The following is a 13,624-nucleotide window of genomic DNA, read 5'->3' on the forward strand; positions in this document are numbered from 1 at the left end:
TAAACTAAGAGACCTACCATTGACCATATTTGACCTAATATTCTTGTGATCTGCTTTAGCAATTTTACAGCAGATTCATGTATCCTGCACAAAACAATTTAATGGAGATCAGTAGGTGACATCTAATATCTAAGTCTTATTACCTTAACATTTCATTCCCATAAACCTTTTCATTATTTAAACCAGCATTGGAAAATAATACTTTTTGATGAAACCCTTGGGGTGAGCATGTATTATATGCATTTTAAAACATATTCCATCAGAATAGAGAACAGAAAATTTAGATATGCAGTCCCAATATAATGCCATCTAATGCTTTCTCTGTTTAAAATTACTGGTTTTAGTTTACCAGAGTATCTGTTTTCCCTAGCTCGTAAATTTAGCAGCTGACTGAGACCTAACAGATGCAGTTTTTCTTTAAGATATTAGAAATGTGGGAGGGATACTGGCAATGTTTTCATTATCTAGATAATTAGGAAGCACTTTGTACAGACAACTCCTAGCATTTATCTCACCACAGAGTTATTTGCATGCAAGGCTGCTGAATGAACCCAACAATGCACTTTTTGGCAATAGGGCTCTCTTGTTCCATCTTTAAATCCATAGTACCTAGGCCTTGCCTAGCTTATGGCTTATTGGAAGTGCTCAATAAAGTAGAGTGAATGGAATATAAGCTATATGTTGTAAAGGACCTAATCTGCCTTGTTTTGCTTTGTTGTGTGTGTGTGTTTTTTTCCAGTAGGTGCCTAGTAAATATCTTAAGTTAACAAATTAGTGAGGGAAAAAGATTATTGAACTTTCTCTGAAAACTATGAGCCATTTTGAGGCAAATGACAGTGAAGAAGAGAAACAATTTTAGCTGCATTCATGCACCTGATCTTTGAGAAACCTCCAAGTCACCCTTCTCATCACAAACCTCCCTCCCTTCAAAGCCCTCCTGTCCTGCTCAGCTGCAGACAAGAGCTGGCAGACAGGAAGGAAGGCATGCCTCCCTGACCCTGCTCCCACAGATTCCTGGCCAGCTGCAGGCCTGGGACAATCAGGTTTTCAGTAAGTCTGCCAAGAAAGTTCATTTGACTTAAATGAATATTTATATACATATCATTAAAAAGACTCTAATTCAATGTTTAAGAATGTTTTCTCTTGGACCAATCCACTCTGAAGTGAGGATTCCAAGACTATGAAATGAAAAGTACTTTTTTGTTATTGTTGGGTATTCATATCCTTGAGGCCAACTACACATTTTATAAATGCTATTTAGAACCATGTTTCTGGCTATGGGTTAATACAGCTGAAATTCTACCTAGAATTATGAGTTCAAGAGCTGAATATAAATTGTATCTCCATGATATCAATGATATCAGAGACACAGCTCTCTTCCCTTGGAGCAGCATGTTATTTTATAGAGGGTAAAATTTATTTTTAAAACTTCAGCCCCTGACTCTGCACTCTTGTACTTCTATAATTTTTTCTCTTTTATACGTGGTTCCATGACCTACCCCCTGCCTTTTGCACATGTTTTTCTCTCTTTTCAAGCCCTAAGATCTTTCTTTCATCCCTATAGCTCAACAGTGTGAATTTTAAAATGAGTTATATTCCAAAGGTTTGGGGAGCTGATTATTTTAAGAAAGAAGGGCCTTGGAAAATTAAGTACTTCTGTGGAGCATGACTGAAAAACAACAAAAGTTGAGGCTTTAAAAAAAAATTAACTTATTTTCAATCATCTCTGGGTGGCAATCTCCTGTCAATAACATGACTAGAGTAAGTATTCCTAACAGATGTTTCTGTAGATTATTGCCAGTGAAAAAGCATTCCCTCTTTTGAATGGATACCTCAGATAGCAACATGCATTATGAGAACAGAATAAACAGGATTTATCTTAAGCAACAATGGAAAAGAGGATTGAAACAAAAGGGAAAAAATGAGAAAAACTCATTGACAGCTAAATTGCTCACTTTCATTACTTCTCTGTCTTTTTTCCTCTTTAAAGACCCAGAGAACACAGAAAACACTCAAATGTGAAATTTAGGAAGTCAAAACTGAAGAAGAGGTTTTCTGAGGCAAGAGAAAAGGGCAAGTGGGAGAAGAGGGGAAGATGGTAACAGAATAGCATCATAGCAGAATGATGGCAGCTGCTAAATTTAAACATTCAGATGAAAGAAGGGGAAGTCATTTATATTTTGAACACCTGTTGTACTAGTCAATAAAGTAAGATATTTTAACCTAGGTTTAATTCCCACAACAACTTTATGAACTAGACATTACTATGTTCATTTTTCAAAGTGGAGAAACTTAGATTCAAATAGTTAAGTAGCTAATCCAAGCTGTTACAGTTTAAGGGTAGCATTAATGGACTGGGAGTTCAAGTCTATTACTCCAAACGGAGAACACGGAAGAGAGTTGGATGACAGGTAAAGTTTGTGAGGTTGAAGTATCAAATGAGAAATTGAACTATCAAATGAGAAATGTAAAGATAATAATGATGGCCATGATGATAACATACAGAAGTAAGAACTTGAGAGGAAGGGATGAAGGGAACATGAGTTTAGCTTGGATTCCAAAAATGGCAAACCAAATAAATGGGTCCTTTTTATATACTTCACATTTCAAATGTTACCCACTGTGGTTTTATAGTAGGAAAATTATATATTAGATTAAAAACGTATCTGCTTTCCAATGTGCTGACTGTAAAGCTCATCTGAGTAACACACTGATTTGAAGGAAGAACTCCAGGACCCATGAAATGGAGGGTGAGGTGGGCCACTCTATTCATGAGTGTTTGAGCATCTGCATTCAGAGCTTACCTGTCACCAGTCACTTTAGTTCTTGGGACCTCAGATGCCTCATTTACAGTAGACACAGTTGGACAAAATGAAGTTTTCTTTCTTCATTAGTCCTCTATGGTTCTGTGATCCTTGATCAATGTATACAAGTAAAAGCCTTGGGTATTATATCTTTTAGTATGATTTTTAAATTATTTTCACTGTTGTTCTTTAATTTACTAAGCTATGACATTTTTGTTGTTGGTTTTTGCTTCCTTACAAACTCTTTTTTTGTTGTTTTTAAACAATAGCTTGTATATAAGCTGTAGACTATTGATTTGTGGCCTTAAAAATATTTAATCTCCATATGCCTTTATTTACTCATCTTTTAAGTGGGGATAATGTACTGATATTATCTATCTCTTAGATTTTGTAGGTGATTGGGATAATTTAATAAGGTTCTTACTTTACCAATTTTCACATGGTAAATTCTCAATAAATTATAGTTCCTCTTAGTTTTCCAAACTAAATATTGATTACTTGCTTTTCAGAACCTGCAGGCTATCTACCCAGAAATTAAATGTAGCATTACCTATTTCATTTTCTGGAGAAGTCATACTTCTTCCCATGGCTTCACAAATTGTAACTCCAGAAATTAGGCTTCAAAATATATAATTTCCTTCATACTAACACACATAAACATTTTTATTTTAGTTGTATTCTGAGTCAGCCATTGATCTAACAAATCTAGTTCTAGTTTAAACCAAGGTTAATGATTCATGATCTTCCTTACAGCCCATAGGTAACATTTTGTAGTTGTTTATTCTAAAATACACTATTGTAATAAAGTTAAATTGACAAAAAGCACTAAAATCATGGTATTAAATATCCTTAATTGCTTCACTTTTGCTAGCAACTATGGGTCTATTCCTTTGATATATTGTAAACTACATTTTCCCATTGCTGCTTACTATGTTTCATGAACAAATTGTGTCTGTAGAAGAAAAAGGAATGTATTATTTTAAAAAATAATGATCATAGGAATCACCCAAGGAGCTTGGTAACAATTTTTATTTTTTGGCCCTACCCCAAGAAGTTCTGATTCCATGGATATGTAGTGTGGTTCAGCAATCTCATTGTCAGTGAGCATCCGAGGGACACCACCAGTCATACATTGGTTACTATAAATTAGAGATCAATTTAGATTAGAACCTTAATTTGGATGTCGCACATATCAGCGACTCAGTAAATTCTCAACTGAATAAATGAATCAAATAATCGGTGAACAAGTGACTGTATACCATCTTTGGTGAGTGTATACTTTACCATCAATTCATGAGTTATAAATGTTCCCTTTTTACTATTTCTAGGTACGGAACTAGATATCTATTTATTTTTAAGAAACTGTGCTTGGATTCGTGGGGCCTGTAGATCATACATGGTTATTCCTGATTGATTAGACCTGAATTCCTAAGATTTACCACTTTCCCTTTCCTTTGCAATATTAAATCTTTATATCATCTTTACATCCTTATATGAAGCAAGGCAGATATGAAATAGTTCCTTTATTGTGTAATAACGATTCCCCCCTCTTATTGTTTCTTCTCTCTGGTATTTTTGCCAACAATTTTAAAGAATACTAACCACACCCTGGTCACCATTCCATACAATTTAATCATCACATTGCATTTTGCTAGAGGAAATTTGTAACAAGAAAGTGATGAGTGACACTTGCATTCATTTACATTATGTATTCCAGGCTCATAGAATTGACCTTGAATGGTTTAATTATACTGTACTAATTTTTCTATATCTTTTTGTCAGTAGCTAATAATACATAGAGAAGTTTGGTGTGAGTCTGTGGGGGGCCAGAATTGAAATATCGCAACTACATCTTAAAACATAAATAATCTGTTGAAAAAAAAACATAAATAATCTGTTGAAAGGAATCAACCTCAAATAATGAAATATCGAAATTGGCCAAAAATAAAAAGAGGACAGATCATTCTTATTTTATATAAGCAAAAAGTTCTATTTTGAGTTTTATTTTATAAATTATTTTTCTTCTGTTTTTAAAGATTAAAAAAAACCTTATGAGAGAGAGAGAGAGAAATAGCATGATCATGAGTGGGGAGAAGGGCAGAGTGAAAAGCAGACTCCATCCTTAGCAGGGGCTCGATCCCAGGATCCTAAGATCATGACCTGAGCCGAAGGCACACTGCTGAACCTACTGACCCACCCAGGAACCCCAAAATTATTCTAAGTAATATATATTTGTTCAAAACATGAGGGAAGTTAAAAAATGCATAACAAAGCAGCAACACATGATCCACAATCCCATTACTTAGCTCTAACAACAATGAATCTGTTGGTGTAATAACTGTTATTTTCAGAATATTTTCAGAAATTTACATGTGTTTAAAGCATATGGTTTATATCTGTTTTTCCCACTTACTATTCTATTTTTAGCAAATTTTCATTTCCTTAAGAATTATTTGAAAACATTCTAGTTACTGCATATTACTCTGTCATATAAATGTACCAAATTTGTTTAGCTATCCCCCATTATTATATATTTAGGTTATTTTCTCCTCCCCCCAATACAATGACAGATATCCTCATGAATTATTAGATGTGTTTCTGATTATTTAATTAAAACAAGTTCAGGGGCCCGTGGGTGTCTCAGTAAAGTCTCAGACTCATGTTTTTGGTTTAGGTCATGATCTCATGGGTTGTGAGATTGAGCCCCACATCAGGCTCAGCACTCAGCAGGGAGTCTGCTTGAAGATTCTCTCCCTCTGTCTCTCCCCCAGCTCACATGTGCAAGTTCTTTCTCTCTTTCTCTAATCAATCAATCAATCTTAAAACAAAAACAAAAAAGCAAGTTCAAAAAAGTGGAATACCTGGGTCATATTATTCAGTTGTTCTACAGAAAACTTTTATCAATTTATATCCTTCCCAGTATTGTTTGAAGGCACCCCTCTTCCCATAGCATCATCAACTTAGAACAGACAAATTTTATCTTATCAATTCATTTTTCCTTCTTTCTTTTTGATTAGTAATCAAGTTGGAATAAATGCAAGCTTTAATTCTCCCTTCAGAATATATATATATTTTTCATTAGTTGGGAAGGCTGGGGAGGAAAAATAAATAACTTTAATAGAAAAATTTATCACAAGTAGGCTTTCCATGAAGTATAGAAATGACCAGATCAACAATGAGGTTACTGAAAACCTTGAGAGGTTCAAATACAGTTGATCACCTTTCCCTCATGATATTGACCAGATAGTACTGAGAAAAACAAATTTTAAAGGCAAAAATGAGTCTCCAGTCAAAAATGAGTCTCCAGTAAATATCTTACGAGTTCAATTTATTTGAGATCACCAAAACCAAAAAGCAGACCATAATGGCTAAGACCATGAGTATAGCCATGAGTTGAAATCCCAGCTCTGCTTTTAGTTAGTTGGGTGGTTTTGACCAAATTATGTTTCTTTACCATAAAATGAGAATAATGGGCAATTTCATAGTATTGCAGTGAACATGAAATGAAATTTTAAAATTCATTTCCCAATTCTGAAAAGGCACTTAATAAATAGTAGTATGAGTAATAGCAGAAACTGTTATTGATGTACTATGACTGCTATTATTCTTATGCAGAGCAACCTGACATGGGACCTTTATGAATGTACATATCAGGGTCAGGAAAACTCTATGAAGTTAATTCTTCTGAAAACACCCCCACCCCAAAAACTCAACACCTGCCATCACTACCTGAAATCTGTCTTTAGAGATACGTCCTCTTAATTTAAACATTCTATATTTTAGAATAGAAAAATCTAGAAAAAAGTATAAACTATTATACTTCAATGTGAATTAGTCGATCAAATTCCTGAGTGCAGATTTTAATAATGAGAAACTTGAGAATTCTACATGCCTGAGGGGGGCAGTGGAGAATTATATATTGGGGTATTCCGACTCTGAAAAGTGACAAACCATTGCTAGTAATGTATAACAGGAAGGAAATTTATTGTATTAGAATAGAGAATTTGTCAGTTAAAAGCCGAGTACAGTGAATGTATTTAGTAAATGGTTTACAGAGAAAAATGCACATTGTGTATTCAGTTGATAGGGATGAAATGTGTTCTTTAAATCACTGATTTTAGAATAGATATTGTGTGAAAACAGACAAGATAACTGGGGCAAGGTAGGAATACCACTAGACTCAAGATAATGAATCAGAGGTATTGGTGGCATCTGGACATGTTCAGTTCTTGTCATTGGTCCTGGAACTCCCTCTTGATAATGTTATTTTAATAATAAGAACCACATGGGAGTACATATTGGGTGGCTGAACAACATGTGGTCTGGGAAACATTGAAAGGCAATCGTATTATAGGCAAAGGGTGAGACCAGCAGTATGTGAATCCAGATTGTAATAAAATAAATTTTTATGAGACAGCAAGATCCAGAACTTCTTGGGGGAGGTAGCAGACAGTTGTCCCCCTTCCCCTTTTTACTGTCAAAGCCCATGAAAATAAGCCAGAGATACTGTCTCCACTGTGCTTTACTTGCTCTACTGGAGGTACTACTCAGAACCCCTGAAAAAGGAGACACAGAGCTCCTTCTCCTGGTGTCTTAGGGGCTTAGAATACCAGGTTTATGTTTGGGGCATATCTCAACTTGTGTCAATATCTGTTTCTCATTTACTTGCAACCACCATGGAAGTGGTGAGATACCCAACAGGGTTAGGATTTTCAGAAGTAAAGACCACAGCAAGGATTCTTCCAGAATAATGGTGGTAACTTTTTCTGTCACTTTGGCCAGCCACCCCTGTAGGGTCGGAGAGTATCATTTTACTCTCTCAGGAGTGTATTTCTCAACAGTTGCTGAAATTGAACTTAGAACATTGCATTTGGTGACTATTCAAATACTTAATTAGACTCACTGACTCTGTTTATAGTAGGAGGTTGAAAAAAATAGAAATAGCAAGTAAGAAATGGTGCTTGGAATCAGGTCACAATTTGATCTTCTGTAAGGCTGGTTCATTTTCCACAATGAATAATTATGACCCAACTAATCCAAATACTGCTATTCAGATTTTTTCCTCCGATGATATATTTTAGAGGTCTGAAACTAAAATCTCAAGAATTGTTATTAGTGAGAAAGTTTAAGTCATAAAACCTAGCCACCTCTTGATTATCCAAGAACTCATTATTGTACTTTCATAGTGGCTTTTCCCAACCCTCTGTTTTTCCCAAGTCCCTCAGACTGCTTGCCTCAAGCTATTTCAATCCTGATTTGCACTTTCACTAGAAGATGGATCTGTAGAGAAATTGAATTCAAATGATTCATTTTTATTGCTTATAGAGGAGAGTTGATAGGAAGGAAGTTGAAATGACAGAAATGAGATTTTAAATCTCTTCTATAGATTTCATTTATTCTATCCATGTTTATTGATTGTCTACTGTGTAATAGGTACAGTAGGGAATAGAGAGAGCATAAAGCATGGCCCCTGCCCTCCCAAGATTTTGAGATTTTAATCTCAGAGAAGAGAATTGCTATATACAAATTGTGCTCTCTTAAATCCCTCATTGAGTAAGGCTGGTATAAATAAATGCATATACATTTAAAGAGAGCCTCACTGCCAGGAAATTATGAGTGTTGTGTAGATAGCATAGAAAATAAATGGAGGAAAAATTCAGTTTAGAGAGTGGCAAGTTTAGTGCATATGTGATCAGGGGAAAATTTACTGAAGAGCTGACATTTGCCATAAGTTAGATTTGTAAGAACATAATACTTGTGGTTATTTCGAACTCTGAGAAATATTATATATTGATTATATAAATTTGGAAAGTACAGAAACACATAAGGAGAAAAAATCAAAATTATTCTTAATACTACCACCTAGTGAGATATCCATTGTTGGTTTTTTGTGGTATATTGTAAGATTTCTTTCCCCTTTTATGAGTGACTGTGTTTATATTTGTGTTATGTTAGTCAAGATCCTGGTGGGAAACAGATGGCATAGTCAGATTATATGCGTGGGTAAACATAGGGGAAGCACAGGAGTGGTGCAGTAACCTAGGGCTAGTAATAGTAAAGGAGCTGTTACTAACCCCAGGCCTGTTGATGAAGGGATAAGGGGAGGCTGTGATTATTGGAATCTGGAAGGAGAGAGTGGAGAAAAAAACTTCTACCTTGAGAGAAGCACTGTCCTTCATTGAAGAGACTTAGCCAGCTCAAGTAATTCACAAGGAGAGAAAAGAGAATAAATACCCTAATCTCCTTCTCTCCTCCTTGTCTCAGATATTGTGCTGGGGCTTCCCATTGTCTGAACCCAACTGAAAGCGGAGATCAGAAGTGCCTACTGAATAGTGCCCCAGTTTCCTGGGGCAGAGAGCAGGGTAGAGAGGATCATGAGTAAATCTGGAAGGGCCAATCACCATATCTTCTAAAATTAAATCAATCTGTACATACTATTTTGTCACCTGTACATTGTGATTGTCAATGACATGTACATTAATATGTTACTAAGCAATCTCCTATGATGTTGAAAATTCAGATATTTCTAATTCTTTCACTGTTAAAAATAATGCTACAATATGTGTGTATGTGCTTGTTTGTTTATTAATTTAGCCCCATGCATACATCTTTATTTTCTTGAGATTAATCCCAAGAAATGGGTTTGTTGGGTCAAAGGATATGTTTATGGTCAAGAATCTTGATGTATATTGCAAAATTATCTTCCCAAAGACCATAGCAATGTATTAAAGTAAACCTTTAGTGGTACGATTTTTATATATGTAGATGGATGTACTCTTCATAGTTGTAATATTTGGAAAGATTTTCCAGTGAGCACTATGAAAAAGGAATGGAACTGAAAAGGCACATGTTGCATTCAGAAATGGATAACTAATCCAACTTGACTGTAATAGAATTAGTAACAAAGTGTAATTATCCATTCATACTCATAATGTTGGAAAGCACCAGAATTAAGTTGCACCAGAACTGTTACAGAAGGCAGCCCCAAACAGCAGAGCTTCAGCAGTAACAAACTGGATATCTGAAAGATTGATACTCGTAAAGTGGGAACAAGTTTAAACTCAAAGTACAAAAGAAGACGTACTTGACAGAATCAAGTTCAGTAAGTGCAAAGCAGCTTAGTACAAGAGAAAAACCCAAGAGGGCCTTTTGACCAGTTTTGGTTCAAAATGTGGTTCCACCATTTATCATCTGTTATTGCTTTGGACAGGGAACATAGTCTGTTGGTTTGAAGGTTAGAGATTTTGTGTTGAAAATACTTAGCACAGATCTAATACATGGTAGGAACTTGGTAATTGGTGACTACTACAGAATGAGTCAAGGAGAATAGTGACTGTGGGTTACATCGTTTTATTTGACATTGGCCCAGTTGGTGGGAGAAGGACAGCACATTGACAAATCAGTATTACAGGTATTGAACAACATTCTTAATGTTAACAAATTGGATAGGGGTATTCAGTCAAGAAAATAAAATAATAGGTATTTCTCTAATACAAATCTATAGAAAAGTAAAATTTTACCAATTTTAAACTTTATTCTACCCCGAGGTTGGAATCTGTTACCAACTATTTGTCTTTGAGTACTAGGAGAGAAATACCATTCAAATATTAGCAATGAACCTCTAAAATATTCTCTGTGCCTTAATGTGTATCTTTGATTGTGCCTGTCCAGATTCCATATACTATTTTGGGGGTAGAATTAGCAAAATTTCTCCCTGAATAACTTCAGCTTTCAATGTATGAGGTTGACGTGGACCTCAAAGAAGGGGACTTGTAATTCAGGCCTTCCTGTTCAGAGGACTGCCGTAACCTCAGTGATTAGTTCAGGGGTGATGTCACCCAGGTCAATCCAATCAGAGTGATACCTAGAATTTTCTGGAGCTTTTTCTAAGAATTCACTTTTTTTTTTTCCTTTGGATTTAGGCTTATAAAGATAAAATTCTGAAGCTACTGGTAGCTATCTTGGCATTATGAGGTTGCTCAATAGAGAAGCCAATATGGTGATGGACTTTAGTGAACTGAGTTGAGAGATGGAGAGAGATAAACCAGCTTGTGTCACTCCCTTGATACCCTGGATCAAACTATGCCTGAAATTAGAACTCCTCTTGAACTTTACATTTACAAGAGACAATAATTTCTCTTTTCAACTTCAGTTAGATTTGGGATTTTCAGTCATTTGCAACTAAAATAGAGCTGGCTAATACATACACTTGGTTCAGTAGTTTATTTTTCATGGAATGTGAGGTCATGGTTAGGATCTTAATTCTTCCCAGTTCCCATGATGGGACAAAAAATTAAATTTCATGCTATCTAACAGGGTTTGAGAACTAATAAGCTAAAACATGCTGAAGGTCAACACAGCACTTCTTTGGCATTGGGAAATACAATTTTATATCTTTTTATGCAATAGAAACTGTAGCCAAAAGTTCTCCTATTATACATTTTATATATATAATGATATATATATATATATATATATATATATATATATATATATCAAACATGTGAGGAATCTGGTGGAATCTCTCCATTTCATCAAAATAGAACCTTCTGAGAGGAGAGAAACGTACACTTGTTGGGCTTTTTTCCCCCCGTTCTTTCAAAGTCAGGATTGTCTGGCTCAGTGTACAATAAATCATTTGTATCTTTCTCTGTAGTCTCCTCATTCAGGATAAAAGCGACACATATAACTGCCAGCCCCAGTCCACTGACTGAAGACTGATTTCCTCGCTGCTTTCATCTCAGCACTTGCTAATGTCACAAATAGGCAGGCTTTGAAGTCAGAGCGAGGGGACAGGAGCAGCACTACTCCTCCACTGTACAGCAACCAGAAAACATCTTCAGAAACCAGTTTCAATGTCAGATCCAGCTCGGGAGCTCTTGCTTGAGGCAGTACGGGTAACCCCTGATGAGCAACATGTAAGATCATCTCTCTCCTCTTTCTCTTAGTCCCACGTGTGTGTGGGAACCTTGTTGCTGTGTATTCTGGGAGTGAAGCCCAGGAGAATCTGGATGCTGGGAGAGGTGCTGCCCTGTGCTAGGATTATCAGTTCATTCCCTTGGTGTGGCCTTAGGTTATGAAGAATGTGCAAACCAAATGGTACTTGAAATAGAGAAGCAAGGAGGAAGTTTTGGTTTTGGCTTTCTTCTCTTGTGTTCTTGCTCTTCCATTTATGTCTCACTTTAGACTTTGGGGCATGAGCAGATGTTGAGTGACTTGTGGATTGCTTGAACTCTGGAAAAGTGCTTAAACAAGATTCCTGCATTTTTGTTTATTTCCTCTGCACTAGGTGCTGGGAAGAAACCCAAAACCATCAGAGTGGGGTGAGGAGAGGGAAGCAGAGGCCTAACCGTGAATTACTGTAGGTCTTCCCCTTCGTCTCTCCCTCCCATTCTTCCTCCATGAATTAAAGGACTTTTCTTCTTGGAGTAGAAGGTGTGGAGAACTTCTTTTAGAAAGTGTACACCAAGGACTCCACTGCATGGCATCTCATTCCACAGTTCATGATCTTCCTCATTTGCTCTTCTGCTGCAGCTGTGTGTTTAGAGTTTCTACATTCCTCTCTTGTCTGTTTCTCTCACTCTGTCCTCTGTTTTTAAGGAGACTGTTCAATATTATTTCCAAACAGCTTTATATAATCCCTTTCCTCCCCCATTTTCTTTCTCCATGTTTTTACTTCTAGCTTCCCTCTTTAGCAGCCTTCATTTTCTGAATGTCTTCTGAATCCTGAGGCTCTGGTCAAGGCTTGCCCAGGGTGCCTGTAAAGTTTCTTAGGGGAAAAGCCTTGGAAACTTTAACGGGACACTAACATTCCAAGCTCGGCATGAATGGCTGACAATCCACAGTTCTCCCTGGCATGAGATTTTTCCAGAGTCTAGTCCATCATGCATGCATGCCAGAACTTGGGATTTCCATATGTGATATTAAGGCTATGGGCAGTCTGTTCGCCTACACAAGCAAATCTGAACCTTCGTTTCTCATGATCATTGAAAAACAAAAACATTTCCTTGGCTTGCTTTCTCTTTCTCTCTCAACTTATATTCTAATGCATCACTTGGAGTTGCTCACATTCTGACAAAAAATACCAAGACATTGACAGTATAATTATTTCACAATAGTTAAGATGGGAAGCGCCATGAACTTACATGCAATGTCCCACAGCAAATAGGCATATTTGTGTTTTGTTTTAAATGTCCTGTTTTGGGGGACCCTAGGTGGCACAGTCAGTAAGGTGTCTGACTCTTGGTTTTGGCTCAGGTCATGATCTTAGGGTCATGCCACTGAGCCCCATCGTGGACTCCACACTCAGCAGGGGATCCACTTGGGACTTTTTCTCCCTCTACCCCTCCCCCTCCCCCCACAGGCATATTCTCTCTCTCTCTCTCAAATAAATAAATCTTTAAAATGAATGAATGAATGTCCCATTTTCCACAGCCATACTCTCAGCTGATAAATAAATGACCTAATTTACTGTGAACTGTTCCAAGGCTTGATTCTGAAGGTTGGTAACTCTACTCAGCCCTGCCTGCTGCTGTGTACTAGTCTTCCTAACTTCATTCAGTTACCCCAGTGCCCATTATGGAACACAAAATGGTAGGTAAATTTAGCTGCTAGAGTATATGTCAGATATGTTGGGAAAAATGGCATGAGAATCTCTGTCTCTCTAGAGTTGGCCAGAGGCCCCACCACTTCGTTTTTCTTTACTCTTTGCCAACAGATTCTTCTTACAGGATGCCTACCACCCTGGCCCTGCAATCACCTGTGTTATGACGAATATTTCTGCATTTGATTTCTAGATATCCAGAAGTAACGGAGTCTCA

At 36.6% G+C, this 13,624-nt stretch overlaps 1 protein-coding gene across 14 annotated transcripts in view; it reads left to right on the forward strand.

Moving 5' to 3' along the window:
* The window catches only part of RBMS3 (RNA binding motif single stranded interacting protein 3), a 1,278,684-nt gene that overhangs the window by 456,643 nt on the left and 808,417 nt on the right, over nt 1-13,624 (forward strand). The window lies entirely within an intron of this gene.

Source organism: Canis aureus, chromosome 22 (genome assembly GCF_053574225.1).
Source record: "Canis aureus isolate CA01 chromosome 22, VMU_Caureus_v.1.0, whole genome shotgun sequence".
Taxonomy (NCBI): domain Eukaryota; kingdom Metazoa; phylum Chordata; class Mammalia; order Carnivora; family Canidae; genus Canis; species Canis aureus.